At 39.7% G+C, this 20809-nt stretch overlaps 1 protein-coding gene across 2 annotated transcripts in view; it reads right to left on the reverse strand.

Moving 5' to 3' along the window:
- The window catches only part of syt2a (synaptotagmin IIa), a 107478-nt gene extending 99052 nt beyond the window's left edge, over positions 1–8426 (reverse strand). For both annotated transcript variants that reach the window (XM_079587460.1, XM_079587457.1), the window contains exon 1: positions 8171–8426. The gene's annotated coding sequence lies outside the window, so the exon portion shown is untranslated. The remainder of the gene's footprint in view (positions 1–8170) is intronic.
- Positions 8427–20809: the final 12383 nt, after the last annotated feature.

Genomic DNA, 20809 nt, shown 5'->3' on the forward strand with positions numbered 1-20809 from the left:
CAATCGCGCCCTGCTTCATACCACAGTCATGATAAAAACATAAATGTATTCACTCATCCATAAACATTATGAGATCCATCGGCTTGACAACAAGTTCCATAACTCTGCAGAAAATTTTGCGTCATCAACCTTTGCCTTTGTTATTGTAAGAGGTTAGCGGCAAACAATTGCATAATTTACTGTTATTACTAAGTATATGTAATGTGTAACAAGGACACTGTAAAATAAAGTGTTACCAAATTGTCTTATGAATTACAGTTCGATGTATACTACAAGGTAAAAGGTTTCCTTTTTGCTTTTGCTGGCACTGTATGGAACAACCTTTTCTATGTGCATTAATATACCACATTTTAACATTTATTTATCTTAAAAAACATAATTCAGTCACTTCCCTCGTCATGACTTTAGGATGTGCAAATGCCAGAGAGTCCTGTTACTGCGCTCCATTGCAGGTTCATGTGAGAATTTTAAGCTGGAATTATAAGAAGAAGGAAAAAAAAAATCAGCACATATGAGACAGCCCTGACCTTGAAAAGCTTGTTAGCCCTTTCAACAATCTTAAGTTGGTTCAAGCCATAAAATTCCTTCATTTCTTTCACAGCAAAGGAAGACTGCTTTTAAGATTCTCTCTAGGCACTGCTGTGTTCACTCACTGTAAACTCCTTTACAGGAAAACAGCCATTTTATTTATGGCTAAGTGAACACATCCATTCAGCCGGATTGGCAGAATCTGAATTATTTGGGATGCACAACATGATGCATCGCCACAGACATGCAGAGGACAGTGTGTACTCTTTGAGAATACTGTCATCGCTAAAATATGAATTGATGGCAGATAAGCTGCGATGTCCTCCTCTGTCTGTAACATCCCCCCATATCACAGAGGAACACAACGTGATAAGCCTAAAGTACAAAGGGAATACAGTAATAGCGAAGCACGAGAGGAGCGCGGTAACGCTCAATCATGCTTGCTCTAAGCTCCGCCCCCAACTCCTCCTCTCTGCCTTCCCTTTGGATTAATTATGCAGCTCACTGCAGCATTTTCAGTGGTGCCTGCAGTTTGTCCTGCCACAACTCCATGTTCCTCTCTCTCTTCCTCCTCCTCTTTCCCTCTTTCTCTTCTCTATTCTTACCGCCTCTATTCTTGGAGGTCTAAATTTGATTAAATTCTTCCCCCCTCTCTCACACTCCCTCCCTTAATTCTCCGCTCTTCTTACAGCACCGTGACAAGAAATAAGGCTGCAATTCAAGCTCGTCTGAAAACACACACACCGATAAAGCTTCAAGCACTGACATGCAGGAAGCATCATGAAGGGAAACTACTGCATACTCCCCGGCTAATGCCTGGACGAGAGCATTTAACCCTTGTGGGCTCAGACCGTAACTGCACTGTCTTATTTCAGCAATTCACAGCAGCTGGTCATCAATAAATCTGGCTGTAAATAATGCAGTTATTCCAAATTGTTGTCCCTGTTAGGTTTGATTCTCTAGTTTGCATTCCTATTGTATATTTATACGACTGGAATACCACAAATAATATAGGATAGTCTATAAGATGTGCATACAAATTTACATATTAGAGAAGATGCTGGAGGACTTAAAGGGGACATATCATGAAAATCTGACTTTTTCCATGTTTAAGTGCTATAATCGGGTCCCCGGTGCATCTACCAACTAAGAAAATGTGAAAAGTGACAACCCAGTAACTTTATTTCGGTAAGCCTTTCTCTGCAAGCGTGTCAAACAATAAGCCGATCATATTTCGCTTCTCTTCTGACGTAGGAAGGGGATCTAATTATAATATTACCGTCCCTCATCTGCACGCTTCCACCCACGGCGCAGTCATTTGGTTTTCACAAGCGACAACAGTGTAACTAGTTCTAACGCAATGGTAAAAGTTAGAGAAAAGCATGCAAACTGTTCTGTCGTTGCTGCACAGACGGAAGCAAATCAGCTTTGATTCAAAGGATGAAGATTCTGGCTCTAATTGATACGGTAAAAACTGCTTTGGTAAAAAAACAGTGATACGAACAGTATCTAGTGCTGAGAATGTTTCGGAGCAGGGATTCAGATGATGGGCATTATGTTTCTCACACACACTATAAGCAGTAGACCAATCACAACAGATGAGGCCATCTGACCAATCAGAGCAGAGTAGGCTCAGGGAAATGAGGGGTTTAGAGAGACTGAAGGATTCAAACCTTTTGAGACACCATGAGAAGAGAGGTGATGCTGTAATGTATATTATGAGCATTACCCCCCCCCCCCCCCCTCCCCTTCCCTTTGCAGTCGATATGCATCCTCAATTCACACTTTTGATGATCGCTCTTCCACGGCAGACCTGACAGTTGAAGTGCCGCTAGTTATATTTGTAACTATTTCTGCGCTATGACAGCCCTCATGGATCAATATTTGTGTTATACATTTTGGTGATATATAAAGCTTTTCAACAATACTCCTTTCCGTAATTCATTAAATATGCTAATTCAAAACGAATTGCCTAACTTTAAACTTTCAGCACCAGTAAAAAAAACAAACAAAAAAAAAAAACAGCTGGTGTTGATACAACATACATTCAGGTAGTATTTTACAAAGTTGGTAAAAAAAAGAAAAAAAAGAAATTTCTTCTCAAATGCTTCCCGTGCTTGTTTAGAATCTGTTGATCTTTCAAATCCAAAGTGATGCATTAATGTGTCAGATAATCTAATGTAATATATAGATGTATTGACATTTTATTTTATATTAAAGGTTGCTTTTCCATTTATAGGCATTTGAAAAGCATATTTAAATGAGACCTTTACTCCCCGAGAAGGATGACAGGACATAGTACCTAAGTAAAGAATATTGAAATTTGAACTTAAAACCAAAACTGCACACTGTCCACTCAAGTGGACATTTGAAAAACTCTTTGAAAAATGTAAGAGAAAAAAAAAGAAGCTAAAATCTTGTTTTTCATGCCCTAAAACCAATATGAATACATAGGGGGGAAAAAACCCCTGAGGCTGTGATAACTTATGCATGAAAGGGTTAATAGTTTATTCAGGATCGGTTTTTGTATTCCCTGGGATTCGAAACCCATGACCTTGGCATTACTTAGTGCCATGCTGTCAAACATGAATGACTTAAAAGCTCTTCAACACAAAAGAATGTGAAAGCATTTGACGGTCATTTAGAGACACAGAACATTTTGACGGGGGACGTCACCTTGCGCGGCCGGACCTCGCTGTGACACCGCATCAGATTGAGTGATGCGCTCAGAGGACAGGAATTGTATTTCGGATGCACCGCGTGGGTGTGGTCAAACGCTTTATGAATACCACATAGAAAACACGCGTATGATACACATTAGAATAAGAGTAATGTTTGGAGTGTGCATGCTGCACTTTCAATGGGGGCTGGGCGCTGCAACATACCGCAGTGCTTGAAGCTTTCAGCACACCCACTCCATCATCTCCTCTCTCGCTCATACTCACCCACAGTGCCCCTCTGTCTTTTATGTTCCTGTACCATTCTCTCTTTCTCCAACACATGCTCCTCCCTCTTTCTTCTGCCCTACATAGACTCTTTCCTCTCCTTTACACTGCTTACACAACACCACTCTCCCGTCCTCGTATACACACACTATGAACAGATAACACACACACACACATAGGCCTACACACTTCCCCTAAAGGAACACGCACAGTCAAGCTTTGCTGTACCAAGATTAATCAGCTTGTCAACAAGCCCAGCAGGAAGACCAGTACTTGTTCGAATGAATCGATTGCCCATTGCACAGGGATTAGTTGGGGCATATTTACCTGAATGTTTTAATTTAAATCTGTAATGAGACCTAACTTCTTGCCTGGTTGACTTCCATTACCTCATTATTTAAGGATTGTATTTAAGCAGTTTTATTTGCAGTGGTAATGTGTTTCCTATTGAAACAGGACGTTAGGGCATGGACATTTCAAAGGACAAGCCTATAGTCTTTTAGGCTACGTCTACATTAAACCGGATACATTTGAAAACGGCGTTTTCGTTTCAAAACGCTCTCCATCCACACTAGCATTTTCAAGCATTTTCCAAATGTTTCTCCGTCCACACTAGCGTTTCCAAGCATTTTCCAAATGTTTCTCCATTCACACTAGCGTTTCCAAGCATTTTCCAAATGTTTCTCCATCCACACTAGCATTTTCAAGCATTTTCCAAATGTTTCTCCATCCACACTAGCGTTTCCAAGCATTTTCCAAATGTTTCTCCATTCACACTAGCGTTTTCAAGAATTTTCCAAATGTTTCTCCATTCACACTAGCGTTTCCAAGCATTTTCCAAATGTTTCTCCATCCACACTAGCGTTTCCAAGCATTTTCCAAATGTTTCTCCATCCACACTAGCGTTTTCAAGAATTTTCCAAATGTTTCTCCATTCACACTAGCGTTTCCAAGCATTTTCCAAATGTTTCTCCATCCACACTAGCGTTTTCAAGAATTTTCCAAATGTTTCTCCATCCAACATAGCGTTTACAAGCATTTTCCAAATGTTTATCCATCCACACTAGCATTTCCAAGCATTTTCCAAATGTTTATCCATCCACACTAGCGTTTTCAAGCATTTTCCAAATGTTTCTCCATCCACACTAGCGTTTACAAGCATTTTCTAAATGTTTCTCCATCCACTCTAGCGTTTTCAAGCATTTTCCAAATGTTTCTCAAAAAAATGCTAAATTCACCTTACAGCGCATGCTTAAACCCTCATAAAAGCTCACTGAGATGAAACAGACATCATATAGTTCTCATGCTATTCTTCATACACGATAATTTTATCTAGCAAAATATCTCAGATGCTTCCAGGTCGCACTCTAAAACGCAACTCTCATGTTTTGCTCCAGGACAGCAATTGCGAGTACATTTTCTGCCCTCTTTGCAGGACCGTGATATGAAGAGTGTACAAAGAAATATATCTTTAACAACATTATGAAAGTGAATGGCACATAACAGGCACAATACCGCCATACACATACATATCTATCGGTTCAATAAGTGTCACAAGACTAAACATGCGTAACGGTTTCAAATACCTCCATTTTTTACAGTGCACACTACAATTGCGAAAATACCATTTTCAAAGTTATCCACTTGAGAACGCATTTACAATAAGCTACGTCTTCACTAGGGATGGGAATTGATCCGTTTTAATCAATATCAATGCCACTGACGATTCTGCTTATCGATGCGATTCTTTAACGATTCTCTTATCGATTCCTGATAGCACTGTGGAAAAAAGAAGTCATATGCTTACTGGCAGTAGTGTTTAAAGATCTGGTATCAATAATTGGTATTTATAAAAAGCAAACTTCACGGGAAAATGTGCGGTCCTTCACGCAAGCTCTGACCCAGGCGTACGCACAAAAGCGGGTGGAATGAGAAATGGCGACACCGTCGGCAGATGGAAGAAACACGTGAAAGTGTGTGAAATTGTAGACCGCTGTGTAAAAGAAATGGCAATACTGCCTCTCATAAATAACATGAAGATTTCACAAAGCAAGTCTTACAATTAACAGCCTACACGAACACCCGTTCGTTCGATCGATCTGCAGTGTAAAACAAACAAAATCAAACGAAAATTACAACAGAAATGCAAATTAACACATATGCAAAAAGAAAAGTGAAATATGGTCTGCAATAATATTGACATGTTATGCAATTCATCCTCATAAATAATATGGTAAACAGAACGAAATAATGTACAAAACTGATATTCTCGTCAATGTGTCCGTCTGGCGGAGCAGAGACAGATAGATAGATAGATAGATAGATAGATAGATACTGTAGATAGATAGATAGATAGATAGATAGATAGATAGATAGATAGATAGATAGATAGATAGATAGATTAATTATCCAGTGCAAGTTGTTTTAATAGTAAAAATTTCTTCATCAGCTACGGAATCATGGTATTCATGCATTATGCCTTTAGTTTGTTTTATTTTTTTTATAAAATAACGTATGACGTATGGTATGTCTCAACCATTCAGAAAGCTGCAAGAAATTACATTTGCACTGAACTATTTCCCATTTCTACGTAGATTATAACCGACATCTGTAGCTTGTCAGATAATGAAATGGATGGAAATAAAATGCCCCATCGCAATGCGTAATGACGCACAATGGCTGATCTTGTCGAATCATTTCTTTTTTATTTCGGCCACGGTCCGAGGTTGTGAGGCTACAGCATTTACGGCGTCTGCAACCTTTTGCCACTTTTTGGCATTAGTAATGCCCACACTGTGCCCTCCAAACAACATTTTTCTCCTCTTTTCCACCTCACCAACGATAACTTCTACTTCACATTGAGTGAAGTTACGTTTTTTTTATTTCCTCTCTGTGTTTGCCATGATTTCGCAATCGATGAATATTAACTTGTGGGCGTTTCACGGACTATTTATGGACAACTATGGGCGTGACATGAAAGCCGCAAAAGCTGCGCTACATTTAGGATTGATTGTGATTTATTAAGGGAAAACTGCGTAGGATGTGCGTGCGCACGGTTTTATAAATCTGAATATTTCTGTGCATACGCACGTCCTATGTTTCATCCGTACGCCACTTCTGACGCAAATCCTACGCAAAGTTTTATAAATGAGGCCCCAGGACCGGAGTTGCCTATCCCTGCCTTAGATGATCAATTTCTGGGTCACAGAGGAAACTAAGGAGCATTAGCTAGCATTGCAAAGCACACCATGATTTGCTGCTTGCTATTGCTAGTCAGAATTACAAAATACTTATAATTAAGGTAATTATGTATGTTGTTTGTTGCATCACAACAGTTCAGAAATGAAATATGCGGCGAGTGGCGCTAAAAAGTCCACAGTAATGTAGCCTTATTAAATAACGTACCACCTACACTAGTCCCTAAACTATAACTGACAGTGTTAATAAAAGCACATGTGAGATGAAAACGCATTTTCTGAAGCAACCATGCCATTTTAGCTTGCTTCTTCCACATCGCAATTCCAATGCTGTACTATCAAGCGAGCAAGTTTACTACATCTGAAAAGTTAAACATATAGAACTGAACGTGATGCAAATGTCAAAATGGTACAAATCATGCACTGTGGTAAACATGTTTTGAAACCATAGCATAGTATTGTGCAAGGAACGCACAAAAATAAATATTTATTAATAAATAGGCTAATCTGCTCCTATAATCATAATTGTGTGAAAAGGAATGAAAGTTTTTGGTGTCATATTAACTTCAGCTGTTAACTGAATTGTATGTATCGGTACATTTTTGGAGGTTTACAAAAGTGTAAATAGAGTCCTATTTTTCTAACGAGACACTGTGCTGCAGCGTTTAGCTCCAAAACACCTGCCTGGAAGCTTCTAGCAATCATGAAGACCTTGATTAGCTGGTTCAGGTGTGTTTAATTCAGGTTGGCGCTGAACTCTGCAGGACAGTGGTCCTCTGGGAGTCCTCCTGTTTTAGTAAGACATGGCACCCTCTATTGGCCGGAAAGCATATAAGCTGGGTTAAGGTGTAAGGAAAGGGTTAACAGTATAAATATAGATGTAATTACTGAAACAAATTACAGATGTAGCCTAATACATGCAGGTAATTATAACAATATAAGAACAATGTAAAAACATGTATGAACATAATAAGTGCATTGTATCAAATGATTGATTTAAATGTTAGTACATACAAGTTAAAGATACTTAATATAAAGTGGGACCAAATAAACTAACATTTGATAACTTTTGCTGTTGGTGTGTTGATAGTGATCACAACTATTGAAGTAACACTCTTTTTTATTTCTCATTATTTTAATAATAAAGGCTTTTTGTAATTGAATATTACATATTGGTACAAAGAACCCTAACATAAAATAGAAGTAGGCTATATTACCCAGATCTTTAAACACTACTGCCAGTAATAGTCATAACTAAGCATTCAGAGAGTTGTAGTACACCTAGTAGTTATCCATCAAATGAATCACAAAATCATTGTTTGCCTTTAGTAATACAGTTCTAACGCTGATTTTGAGGTTACACAATAATCCAAACTGCACTGTCCCAATAACGAATCACCCACGCAGATTTGGTAACATACCAAAGTACAAGTATTTTGTACAATGGCAAAGTAAATAACTGGATTTATGCAGACATCATATTTTAAAATGGCTACTTACCATACGTGCAGAGTGTCCCAAAGAGAAACTTAATGGGATGTCAAGCCAAAAGCCTCAGAAAAGCACTATATTGTCTAAAATCTCCTCTCTTGAGGTGCCTTTAAAGTGGCTTCAGACGTCCGGCGTTATTCACAGTAAACTGACTGAGAGTTGAAGATCAGTTGATGCAGAAGCAGAAGAGAACATACATGCAGGATATTTCCTCTGCTCACTCATCCCTTCAATATTTTACTGCTGTACTTACCAGCAGTGTCTCCTGATTGGCTGAGCTGCTGCACAGTAATGTATGCTCTTGCCTTTAATTGGATGGAGACAATTTATGAGGCCCGTCCATCCTTATTCCTGTTCACTCTAGTTCCTCTCTCTCTCTCTCTCTCTCTCTCTCTCTCTCTCTCTCTCTCTCTCTCTCTCTCTCTCTCTCTCTCTCTCTCTCTCTCTCTCTCTCTCTCTCTCTCTCTCTCTCTCTCTCTCTCGCACACACACACACACAGAGAGAGAGGGGATAGCTGAGCTGTGCAATATCAGAGGAAGCGCAGGAGATGAATGAAATGTCGATTTAAAAATGTAGATGAAGGCAGAAGAGAGAGAACAAACAGTTAAGATTTACTGTAACAGCTTTCATCGAGAGCTACATACAGTACAAATGAGGAAAAGCACAAGGAACCAAAAATTAATTTTGTGAAAGCTGAAGTGTGACTGTATTTGTGTGCGTGCGTGTGTGTGTGTGTGTGTGTGTGTGTGTGTGTGTGTGTGTGTGTGTGTGTGTGTCTGCATTAATAGGAGGAGTCTTTATGTACGATTATGGATTATTTAAATGTTCATAAAATAGATTCAAAGGGTCATGATAGGACAAAAGATAGGAGACTTGCTATGAGAAGTGTATGTTGGCAGTGTTAAGTGTTCTTGCAGTAAATGGTAATAATATGCGCGACTTTAAAATTAAAGTTATTTTACTTTATTATTTTACCGTTAAAATAAATGGAAGGTTGGAGGTTTAGCACTCAGAAAAGGTTTTGAACATTTACCAGGTAAACAGCATTTATTTATTTATTTTTTGTAAAAATATAAATTAAACGGGTGGTAGCCTATAATGCCATTTTCACAAGACGTAAAATATGTCTTTGATGTCCCAAGGGTGTGTATGTGAAGTTTTAGCTTAAAAAACCCCAGATATTTTTATATAGCATGGTAAATTTGTCACTTTTTGATGGTGAGCAAAACGTACTGTTTTGTGTCTGTTCCTTTAAATGCAAATGAGCTGCTGCTCCCGGCACAGGGGGCGAAGCTTTAAGAGCGCGTCTCCTCTTACCTCACACAGACATGCACTGAAAATTAAAAAACAACTTTTAGCCTTTTATGCTCAAACCGGATTAAGATGATGTCAACGGAGTCGATGGAGACTCAAAAAATGACAACATGTACTGTAGAATCACTGTAAAAAATCCAACTTGCACATTTTTAACTTTTAAAAATTGTAATGTATATTACATTACAATTTTTTTTTTTTTTAATTGTAAGTTGAGTGGGCAAATTTTTGAGTGCAATGTTAAGTTAACTTATAAAATATATTTAACCCCAAGTGTACTAATATTTTGTCCAATGAACATACACAATTAAGTTGAGAAAACATAATGTTTTGATTTCATAGTTCGAGCGCAGGGTAGGTAGGATTTTTATAAAAAATTAAACAAATTTGTTTAAGCTGTCTTTATATACCAATAATACATAATTAAAATGTAAGTACTCTGAAAAAGAGAGTATACAAATCGAGTGTCTACTTATTCCATTCACTCCCACCTCCTCCCTTCTGGGCTCCTTCCAAAGCCACGCCCCCAAAACACATGAACGCGCGATGCCGACCGCTCAGCTGGAGGAGGACGCGTTTACCAGCGCCGAGCGGAGAGGAGCGCAGTGCATGTATTGATCATGTCAGAATCAAATGTAATGAAATACCTAACTTTGTCATTATGAATAAACAACTAACAAGGCTGTTAGTACTCACTATCAAGCTAGCATATCGATACTGGTAAAGTTTAAAATATATTGAGTTCGATTCGGTAACGAGAGCAACATAAGGCAAAGCTAAAAACAGGTTGCATTGATACACGTTTTCCCATTACCATCAGTTACACTGTGATGAAGGTGAATTTCGTGTAAGATTCATAATAGGGTGTTTTGCATGTAAGAGCTTCCACGATGAAATATATATATTTTGATCAGCTGTTTGTGTAATGAGTGCTTCCATACTGAACGTGAATGTGCTGCGGCGAAAAAACGACTTACATTTTTTTTGCTTAAGGCCCTTTCACACCGGACGAGTAACGAAAAAGCGAAACGAAAAAGCGAATACTTCGCGTGCGAATAGTTTGTGTCAAAACCATTCACATCAGCCGCGACGCGAATTTGCCAAGTTCAGAGCTTCAACATTCCAAAACTTTCGCGCCGACAGCTGAGAAAACATGGATACGTCATCATCATCATCATACTGACTAGTAAGTATGACTAGTATGACTAGTAAGTCAAAGTCCAAATCACATTTTGCTGTCCCAAATTAATTGATATAAGTACCAGTGTTTGGAACACTTTATAGAAACTGTGTCTATTCCTCGTTTAGTGAGGCCAAACAATAAATCTACTGTAGGATCTAAGAAAAATCTAATTGTGATTAAACCAGAAAATCTCAATATTAGTGAACAAAAACAATTTCTAAAGCTAGGTCTTCTAAACATTAGATCGCTTACACCTAAGGCGGTTATTGTAAATGAAATGGTCACTGATAATAGCTTCGATGTACTCTGCCTTACTGAAACCTGCTTAAATCGAATGATTATTTCGGTCTTAATGAGTCCACTCCACCAGGATACGGTTATAAGCATGAGCCCCGTCTGATTGGTCGTGGCGGCGGTGTTGCAACAATCTATAGAGATATTCTTAATGTTACTCAGAAAACAGGCCACAGGTTTAATTCGTTTGAAGTACTTGTGCTAAATGTTACGCTCCTAGATGTAAGAAAGAAATCCCTATTATCTCTAGCCTTGGCTACTGTATATAGACCACCAGGGCCTTACGCTGATTTTCTAAAAGAGTTTGCAGATTTTCTCTCAGATCTATTAGTCAATGTCGATAAGGCAATAATTGTTGGAGATTTCAACATACACGTTGATAACACAAATGATGCGTTAGGGGCTGCGTTTACAGATTTATTAAACTCCTTTGGGGTCAAGCAAAACGTTAGTGGTCCCACTCATCGTCTTAATCATACTCTAGATTTAATTATATCATATGGAACCGATCCAACCGATATAGATATTATACCGCAAAGTGATGATGTCGCTGATCATTACATGGTAACTTGCATACTACGTACGGCTGAAATGTGTCATGTTGCGCCGCGTTATCGACCAGGCAGAACAATCCTTCCAACTACTATAGATAGATTCTTGAATAGCTTACCTGATCTATCTCAGCTTCTCAGTGAACCCAAAGAAACAGATGAGCTAGAGGATATGACTAGCAGTATGAGCACCATTTTCTCTAGTACATTAGAAATTGTTGCACCAATTAGATTAAAAAAGGTTAGAGAGAAAACTAAAGCACCATGGTACAACAGTGCTACGCATGTTATCAAGAGAGAAACTCGTAACTTAGAGCGCAAATGGAAACAAACAAATTTAGAGGTCTTTAGAATTGCGTGGAAAGACAGTATGTCACGTTATAAAAAGGCTCTAAAAGCAGCCAGGGCTGAGCATCTCCGCAAACTAATAGAAAATAACCAAAACAATCCAAGGTTTTTATTTAACACTGTGGCTAGATTAACAAATAAACAGACATCACCTGAACAAAATATCCCATTACATTTGAATAGTAATGATTTCATGAATTTCTTCACTGAGAAAATAGAAAGCATCAGAAACACAATTGTAAATGTACAATCTTTGACAGCGTCTTATGATTCAGCCTCAATTATCGCCCCTCAAGAACAACTACAGCGCTTTACAACTATAGGACAGGAAGAGCTAAATAAACTTATTACTGCATCTAAACCAACAACATGTTTATTAGATCCAATACCCACTAAACTACTGAAAGAAGTGTTACCTGTAGTGGAAGAGCCTCTTCTCAATATTATTAACTCGTCTCTATCTTTAGGACATGTTCCAAAAACATTCAAGCTGACAGTTATAAAACCTCTTATAAAGAAACCACAATTAGATCCAAATAACCTAGCAAATTACAGACCCATTTCAAATCTTCCATTTATGTCTAAAATACTAGAAAAAGTTGTGTCCGCTCAACTGTGCTCCTTCTTGCAAGAAAACGATATCTATGAAAAGTTTCAGTCTGGATTCAGGCCACATCATAGCACAGAAACTGCGCTGGTTAAAATTACAAATGATTTACTTTTAGCTTCTGACCAAGGCTGTATCTCAATACTAGTTTTACTCGAGCTTAGTGCTGCGTTTGACACTATAGATCATAAAATACTCTTAGATCGACTTCAAAATTACACTGGTGTTCAGGGACAGGCATTAAGCTGGTTTAGATCGTACCTATCAGACCGTTACCATTTTGTCCATTTAAATGAGGAAAAATCAAAGATAACGTCAGTAAATTATGGAGTGCCGCAAGGATCTGTATTAGGCCCCCTGCTATTCTCAATTTATATGCTGCCACTCGGTAATATTATAAGAAAACATGGAATAAGTTTCCACTGTTATGCTGATGACACTCAATTATATAATTCATCAAGACCAGATGATAACACTAAATTATCTAAAATGACAGAGTGTGTTAAAGATATAAAATATTGGATGACGTGTAATTTTCTTCTATTAAATTCAGATAAAACGGAGGTATTACTGATTGGTCCAAAAAACTGCCCACAAAACCTCTTACAATACAACCTTAATCTAGATGGACGTCCTGTTACTTTATCCTCTACAGTAAAAGACCTGGGTGTTATACTAGACCGCAACTTGTCTTTTGAAAATCATATTTCAAATGTCACAAGAACAGCCTTTTTCCACCTTAGAAACATTGCTAAGCTACGTAATATGCTATCAGTTTCTGATGCAGAAAAGTTAGTTCATGCATTCATGACCTCGAGACTAGATTACTGTAATGCTTTATTAGCTGGTTGTCCTGCATCCTCCGTAAACAAGCTACAGTTAGTCCAAAATGCAGCTGCTAGAGTTCTTACTAGGTCAAGAAAATATGATCATATAACACCAATTTTATCATCTCTACACTGGTTACCTATTAAGTTCCGTATCAATTACAAAGTATTGTTACTGACCTATAAAGCCCTAAATGGTTTAGCTCCTGTGTATTTAAGAGATCTTCTATCGCCATATAATCCATCGCGCTCTTTAAGATCGCTAAATTCGAGGCTTCTGGTCTGCATCTCATACCTTTTATACTACAGTTAAATCAGATCAAATGCATTCATATTATGAACAGCAGCTATGCTAATTATTTCCCATCTGCCTTTTTTGTTGTTATCTCGGGATGCCTGTCCCGAGATAACTCAAATAGAGTTCGTCAGCTCCAGTTATGTATCCAGCCTCTCATGGAGACTTCAGATGCCCCAACGCCTGTGATGAGACGACTCGACGCCTGTGAAGAGACGACCCAACGCCGGCGATATGTTATGCCCTAAATTTTATGATTAACTAACTGTATTTTTTTATGTATATTTTTGAAATGCATTTTCTGTAAAGCTGCTTTGAAACAATATGTATTGTGAAAAGCGCTATACAAATAAACTTGAATTGAATTGAATTGAATTGAATCATCATCCAGTGAAGACGAGCTTTTCATTTTCTTTAAAAGACAGAAAAGGTTTTGGGTGCACCCAATCTTAAAGAACAGAGAGTCTGAAGGGGAGTAGCTATGCTGATCTTACACAGGAGCTAAAACTTTATCATGGCCGGTTCCGCACTTACTTTCGGGTGTCTGTGGGACAATTTGAGGAGCTCCTTCAGACAGTGCTGTGCATCTGACGAGACAAACCACAAACTTCAGGGAACCAATCGGTCCGGAGCAGCGTCTGGTAGTCTGCTGAGGTGCGCTGTCCTATTAAAATCATCAGGGCTACGTTTACATGCAATCAAATAAACAATCCACTGTATGTGATTGGCTGAAGCCTTTTCTGTCACCGCAAAAGTAAAAAAAAATCGACATCGAAGCAAAACAAATAAAAGTCGTTTTTTCACCGCAGCACATTCGCGTTCGGTGTGGAAGCACCTATTACACAAACAGCTGATCAAAAAATAAAACCATCGCGCAAATTATTCGTGCGTCAAAATCGCGTCCAGTGTGAAAGGGCCTAAGATGTCGATTTTTTTTTTAACTTTTGCGGCGACAGAAAAGGCTTCAGCCAATCACATACAGTGGATTGTTTATTTGATTGCATGTAAACGTAGCCCTGATGATTTTAAGAGGACAGGCTGCTCCGGACTGATTGGTTCCCTGAAGTTTGTCTCGTCAGATGCACAGCACTGTCTGAAGGAGCTCCTCAAATTGTCCCATAGACACCCGAAAGTAAGTGCGGAACCGGCCATGATAAAGTGCTAGCTCCTGTGTAAGATTAGCATAGCTACTCCCCTTCAGACTCTCTGTTCTTTAAGATTGTCCACTTTTTCAGTGATGGTCCCTGCTCACAATACAGGCAGAAGGGCAACTTTTACATTTTGACAACTGAATTGTACAACCAGGGCTTCACTGCGGACACTTGGAACTTTTTTGAGGCCAGCCACGGAAAGGGTGCAGGCCTTCTGAAGAGAACAACTGACAGATTGGTGAGCCAAGGTGAAGACATTTCCACTGCTAAACATCTTTTCAATGCATTGGTAAACACCAATACAGCTGTCAAGATATTCTACATTGAAGAGGCTACAGTGGAAAAGGCCATACAGCAGATGCCACAACGACTCCCCGCTGTACCATGCACTATGCGGATTCACCAGGTCATCACGCAAGCACCAAGGAAACTGACATACCGTGATGTGAGCTGCCTGTGTTCAAGGCAGATTCTGCAATGTCAGTGTTACCAAGCTCAGGCCTTTGACTTCAAAGTCAACTTTGCTGTTCCTGCAATGCATCCAAGAACAACCAGACCTTGAAGTACAGTGGGATAGAGATGACATTGTTGGTCAGTGGTGTGTCATCAGATATGACGATGAGGTTTACCCTGGAACCATTGTTGAAGTGAGTGAGACACATGTTCATGTTAAGTGCATGCACAGAGTGGGACACAATCGTTACTACTGGCCAATGCGAGAGGATGCGCTCTGGTATCAATTTGAGGATGTGCTCAGGTTGATTCCTGCCCCACAGCACGTGACAGCACGTCATGTTGAAATAAAAAGAGATGTGTGGGAAGATATTGCCAAATCATATCTTCATGGCTAAGGACACACACACACACACACACACACACACGCTCATGTTACCGGTCTCAAACAGGGAAGGATGAGATAAAGTAACTGTATAAAATGATGAGAAAACACACATTAGTGTCTGCAGCGTTCTGGCGCTTTCTTTTAATGACTTTTTTTCAAACCTTTTCAGGTAACAGGTAAATATAACTCAAAACAGGTCATGCATACATAATTCAATTCACAGCATTTAAATGTATGTCCATTAAGTCAGTTAATGTAATATATTTGACCATTTCTCTTCGATATTACACTTTTAAACAACTTCAATAAACATCTACTGTAGATACAACTTTACATGTGTCTTGTCTTGTAACATCACACTGTGTTTTCACTCAACACTCTCAAGTTTTGCTTTATCTATTTTATATATATTGCAGTTCTAAACAAAGAGAAGTCAGAATAACTTCTATGAAACAAATAGAAAAACTTAGATGAAATAAATCAACTAATAATGATCAACAGTCTCACCCGATGCTGTTTTAACACTTACAAGTGTATATTTTTAGAGTAAAACGTCATCTTGAATTTCACTTTTCCACATAAACGAAATGGTGTGAGTAAACACAATACAACACATTATACAGCTCAGCCTGGAAAATCTATAAAAATTACACAGGCAATATAGTTGTTGTTGTACAATTGTTTCAAATCTCCCACTTACAAATCACGTTTTCTACAAGCATCGTGAATTTGGACTGTTTACTCAGCTGGAGCTTACATCGACGGAATCACAAATAAAATAATCATTTTGAACACTCACAATCAGTTAAACTGAACAAACAGAGTCTAAATGTATTTATGAATGTCTCAATTATCACTAATGATCGATATTGATCCATACAAAACATTTTACATACCTGTATAAAATGATGAGAAAACACACATTAGTGTCTGCAGCGTTCTGGCGCTTTCTTTTAATGACTTTGCCCTTTGACCAGAACGTCATTCCTCATCACTCTAGTGCCATGCGCCACCTACAGGCCTCTTTCAGAATACACTTAATCCATGAAAACATTAGACTAACTTTTTAGACTCTTTTAAATACTTGAACTAAAGAAAGAGAGAAGAAAAAAGAAAGAATTTTGAGGTACCTCTTATTACTCAATACTTTTATCTTTCACTGTAATATTTTCAGTCCGTCACACTCTCCCCTATTTTTTTTATGACTCCTGACATCAATACTAGGTCAGTCTATTTCCTCTCAGTCATTCATCTAACAAGTCCAGATAGATATTGGTTGCCACCAAGGAACTGCATTAACTACCTGGTAAGTCATTGGACTTCTCGGAATCATGTAAGGCTGGACTGCATTTAAATGACTTTGTCTGTAAATCGGTTGAGCTAATATGTCATAAGTCAGTATTCCTTTTGGCTTTGCTTGTCTGTTTGATCTTCGTAAAGTCTCTTGGTCCTCTTCATCAACACTCTCACATTGTTCATTTTGCCTTACAGGTAATTCTTGACTTGACGGAGGCAGCTCTTCTGAGCCGTATCCGACAATATCCTCTTCTTCTAGAACCTGCTCCTCGTCTTCTGCTTGATCCACTGTGGCCACTGGTTCCGACAATGCTGTTGCAGAAGGGTAAAACTCTCTTGCAATCGATCTTAACTGAGATCTCTTTTCAGTCTGAGACTTTTGTAGTAGTTCAACGTGGTCATGATTCCCTGGAGTCACTGGTAAGTAAGGATAGTACCATTGTTCGTCCTCCGAGCTTTCCTCTTCCCGATCTACACTCCGCTCTGTGACTTTCCTCTTATTCAGTTGTCTTGTCTTTACAGGTACTTTTAGAGTGTGATCTTCAACAGGTAAATCATTCACTGGTAGTAAGAGGTTTCTGTGTAATACGCGAATTGTCTTTTTACCAGTTTCAGGTTGGATCTTGTTCACCGGCCCCTCTTTGATCCTCTCCACTACTTTGTGCACTTCCTTCTCCCAGTAGGGACGAAGCTTGCCTGGACCTCCTCTCTCAGAAAGGTTCCTTACTAAAACCCGATCACCTGGCTGGAGAGGTACTCCTTTCAGCTTCCTGTCATAGTACTTCTTTCCTTTCGCAGATGACTTTTGGCTATTTTCGGATGCAATCTTGTAAGCTTCTTGCATTCTGGATGCCCACTTCTCAGCAAACGTCTTGTGGCTTTGGGTCTCTTTTTCCGGTTTTAGGTTAAGCATCAGATCAATTGGCAACCTGGGGGACCTCCCATACAGTAAAAAGAACGGTGAGTATCCAGTGGCTTCGTGTCTGGTAGAATTATACACATGAACCAGATGTGGAAGGTGTTCTTTCCAATCAGCCTTTTTCTCTTCCTCCAGAGTGCGAAGCATTTGTAACAAGGTACGGTTTAGCCTTTCAACTGGGTTACCCTGTGGGTGGTAAGGGGTAGTCCTTGAATGAGAAATCCCTGCCAGTTGTTGCAGTGTCTGTAACAAATTATTTTCGAACTCCCGTCCTTGATCATGGTGTAGTCTCTCTGGATATCCGAAGCGTGGTATGAAATCCTGAAAGATTTTCTCTGCTGCCGTTTTTCCTGATTTATTCTTTGTTGGATATGCCTGTGCAAAGCGCGTGAAATGATCCACAAGGACGAGTATGTATTCGTACCCTCCTCTGCTTGGCTCCAAATGCAGATAATCAATGGAAACCAATTCGAAGGGTGAACTGGTGGTGATCGAACCCATGGGCGCTCTCTCAGGAACATTCGGACGCTTCTGTTTGATACAGTTGCACTTTTTGATCACATAATCATCAATTTCCTTCTGCATGAAAGGCCAGTAATATCTATCACGTGCTAAATGGGTTACCTTATCAGCACCAATGTGGCCCATGTTGTCGTGGAGGTTCTTCAAGACCAATGGCTTCAGTTTTTCAGGTAGGACTAGCTGTTTCCGATTACCAGAGTGTCGGTACAGAATTCCTTCCTCCACTACTAGCTTGTTCCACTCCTGAACCAAACGTCTGGTTCCTCTGGTCATGACATTTTTTTCTTTGCCATTTGGGATCCAGCTACTTTCCTTAAGCTTGATCACTTCCTTGATACTTATGTCATCCTGTTGTGAAGCTCTGATATCCTCCTGGGCTATTGGGGATACCATTTGCCCTTTCAACATTTCCTCTTCCCCATCACTTGCTGAGTAAAGAGTCAGTGAAGCCACCCACGGTACCTCTTCTTCAACGACAGCTTTACTCCCTTGCCACATGGCTGACACAACCTCAGATGGCACAGTCTCCGTGTAATCACTCAGGTGGTCTGTGATGTCTACTGGAAATCGTGAAAGTGTATCTGCGTCTGCATTCTGTTTACCTGGTCTGTACTTTATATCGAAATGGAAATCGGACAACTCACCGACCCAGCGATGACCCACAGCATTTAATCTGGCGGTACTCAAGACATAAGTCAATGGATTATTGTCTGTGTACACTGTAAATGTTGGGGCATAGTACAAGTAATCCCTGAATTTATCACAGATTGCCCACTTGAGAGCTAAAAACTCCAGTTTACCTGAATGTAAATGGTAACTGCGCTCTGCTGGAGTCAATGTTCTTGAGCCAAATCCGATAACACGAAGTTTGCCGGCTTGTCGCTGGTAAAGTACAGCACCTAAGCCCTCATTTGATGCATCGGTGTGCAACACGAAAGGCAAGTCAAAATCAGGGTATGCCAGAATTGGTGGATTGATAAGCATCTCTATGAATTTTGACACAATGGCCCGATGTTCAGATGTCCACTGGATAGGGGTTCTCGATGGCATTTGTGCTTTGGTCTCCTTCCTCACCTTCTGTTTACTTTGGCTGGTCTTTGCTACTTTCACAACAGTCTTTCCCTTGGGGTTCTGCAGGAGCTCATACAGTGGCTTCGCTATTCTTGAGAAATCCTGGATGAAGGATCTGTAGTAACTTAGAAACCCTAATAGAGTTCTAACTTCCCCCACTGTTTTTGGTTCTTTCTTTTTCAATTGCAATACAGCCTCAAGATCCTTCGGGTCAATCTCAATGCCTTCTCTTGACACCATCCGACCAAGGTATCTGACCTGCGTCTTGAAGAGTTCACATTTCTTTGGTCGGAGTTTGATACCATACTCACGCATTCGGCAGAGCACTTGCCTAAGGTCTTCGACATGCTCGTGAAAGGTTTTTGAATAGCAAAGCACATCATCCAGGTAAGGAGAACAGCATTTGTCTCTTATGCCCTCTAAAACACTCTCCATACACCTCTGGAAGGCTGCTGGAGCATTAGTTAATCCAAAAGGGATACGCTTCCACTCATAGAGTCCCCAGGGAGTGCTAAATGCCGTCATCTGCCTTGACTCCTCATCCACAAATCCTTGATGATATGCACTCCCTTGGTCAAGAATGGAGAACCATGTGAATCCTCCTAGACTGTCCAGCAAATCTTGTATCCTCGGTAGTGGGTGTCTATCTGGAATAGTCTTCCGGTTCAACTCTCGAAAGTCAACACATAGCCGTAAGCTACTGTCCTTCTTCCGGACACAAACCACTGGTGAGGAGTACGCAGAGGAAGATTTCCTAATCCAGCCACGGTCGAGGAGGTTTTGTACATACTCTTTAACTTCCTTGTATAGGGGTTTTGGAATGGAATTGTAGCATTTCTGAACTGGAGTGTCATCTTTTAAATTTATCTTCAACTTCAGATTTGGAATGCATCCTATATCCCCATCATCGTGAGCAAAGACATCGGATTCGTCGTAAAGCATTCGTCTAACTATCTCCTGCTCTGGTTTCGAAAGGTGTTCTAAATCAACAGGTGGGTGCCATTTAATTGTTTTGTTGACAGGTAACTGACTTCCCTTATCCAGTTGGCTCAACTGATTAACATAAACCTCACTTTCCTCCTGGTTGTTTCCTGTTCCAGCACCACTACATGGAATGAGGGGTAGGACTTCAAAAACCGGAGTGATAGTACCCAACACTGTCCTTGCAGGGAGGTAAATGTCATGTTGAGTGGAATTCAGGACAGGAATCTTCACGACTTTAGACACACCATTTGGCACATCAACCACAGTAGGAAATAGTTCAAGGCCATCTTGGGCTGGCCATTCTGGAAGTGGTTCGAATGGCATGACTCCTCCTTCAGGCTTACCTCTAATTCTGCATTTGACTTCGCAAAGTTCGCCTCTTTTAACTGTGAGTCCTTTTTTTCCTACTTTTACCACACAACTGTCCAACATTTCCTCTGCATC

This window comes from Phoxinus phoxinus, assembly GCF_949152265.1.
Source record: "Phoxinus phoxinus genome assembly, chromosome: 18".
NCBI lineage: Eukaryota > Metazoa > Chordata > Actinopteri > Cypriniformes > Leuciscidae > Phoxinus > Phoxinus phoxinus.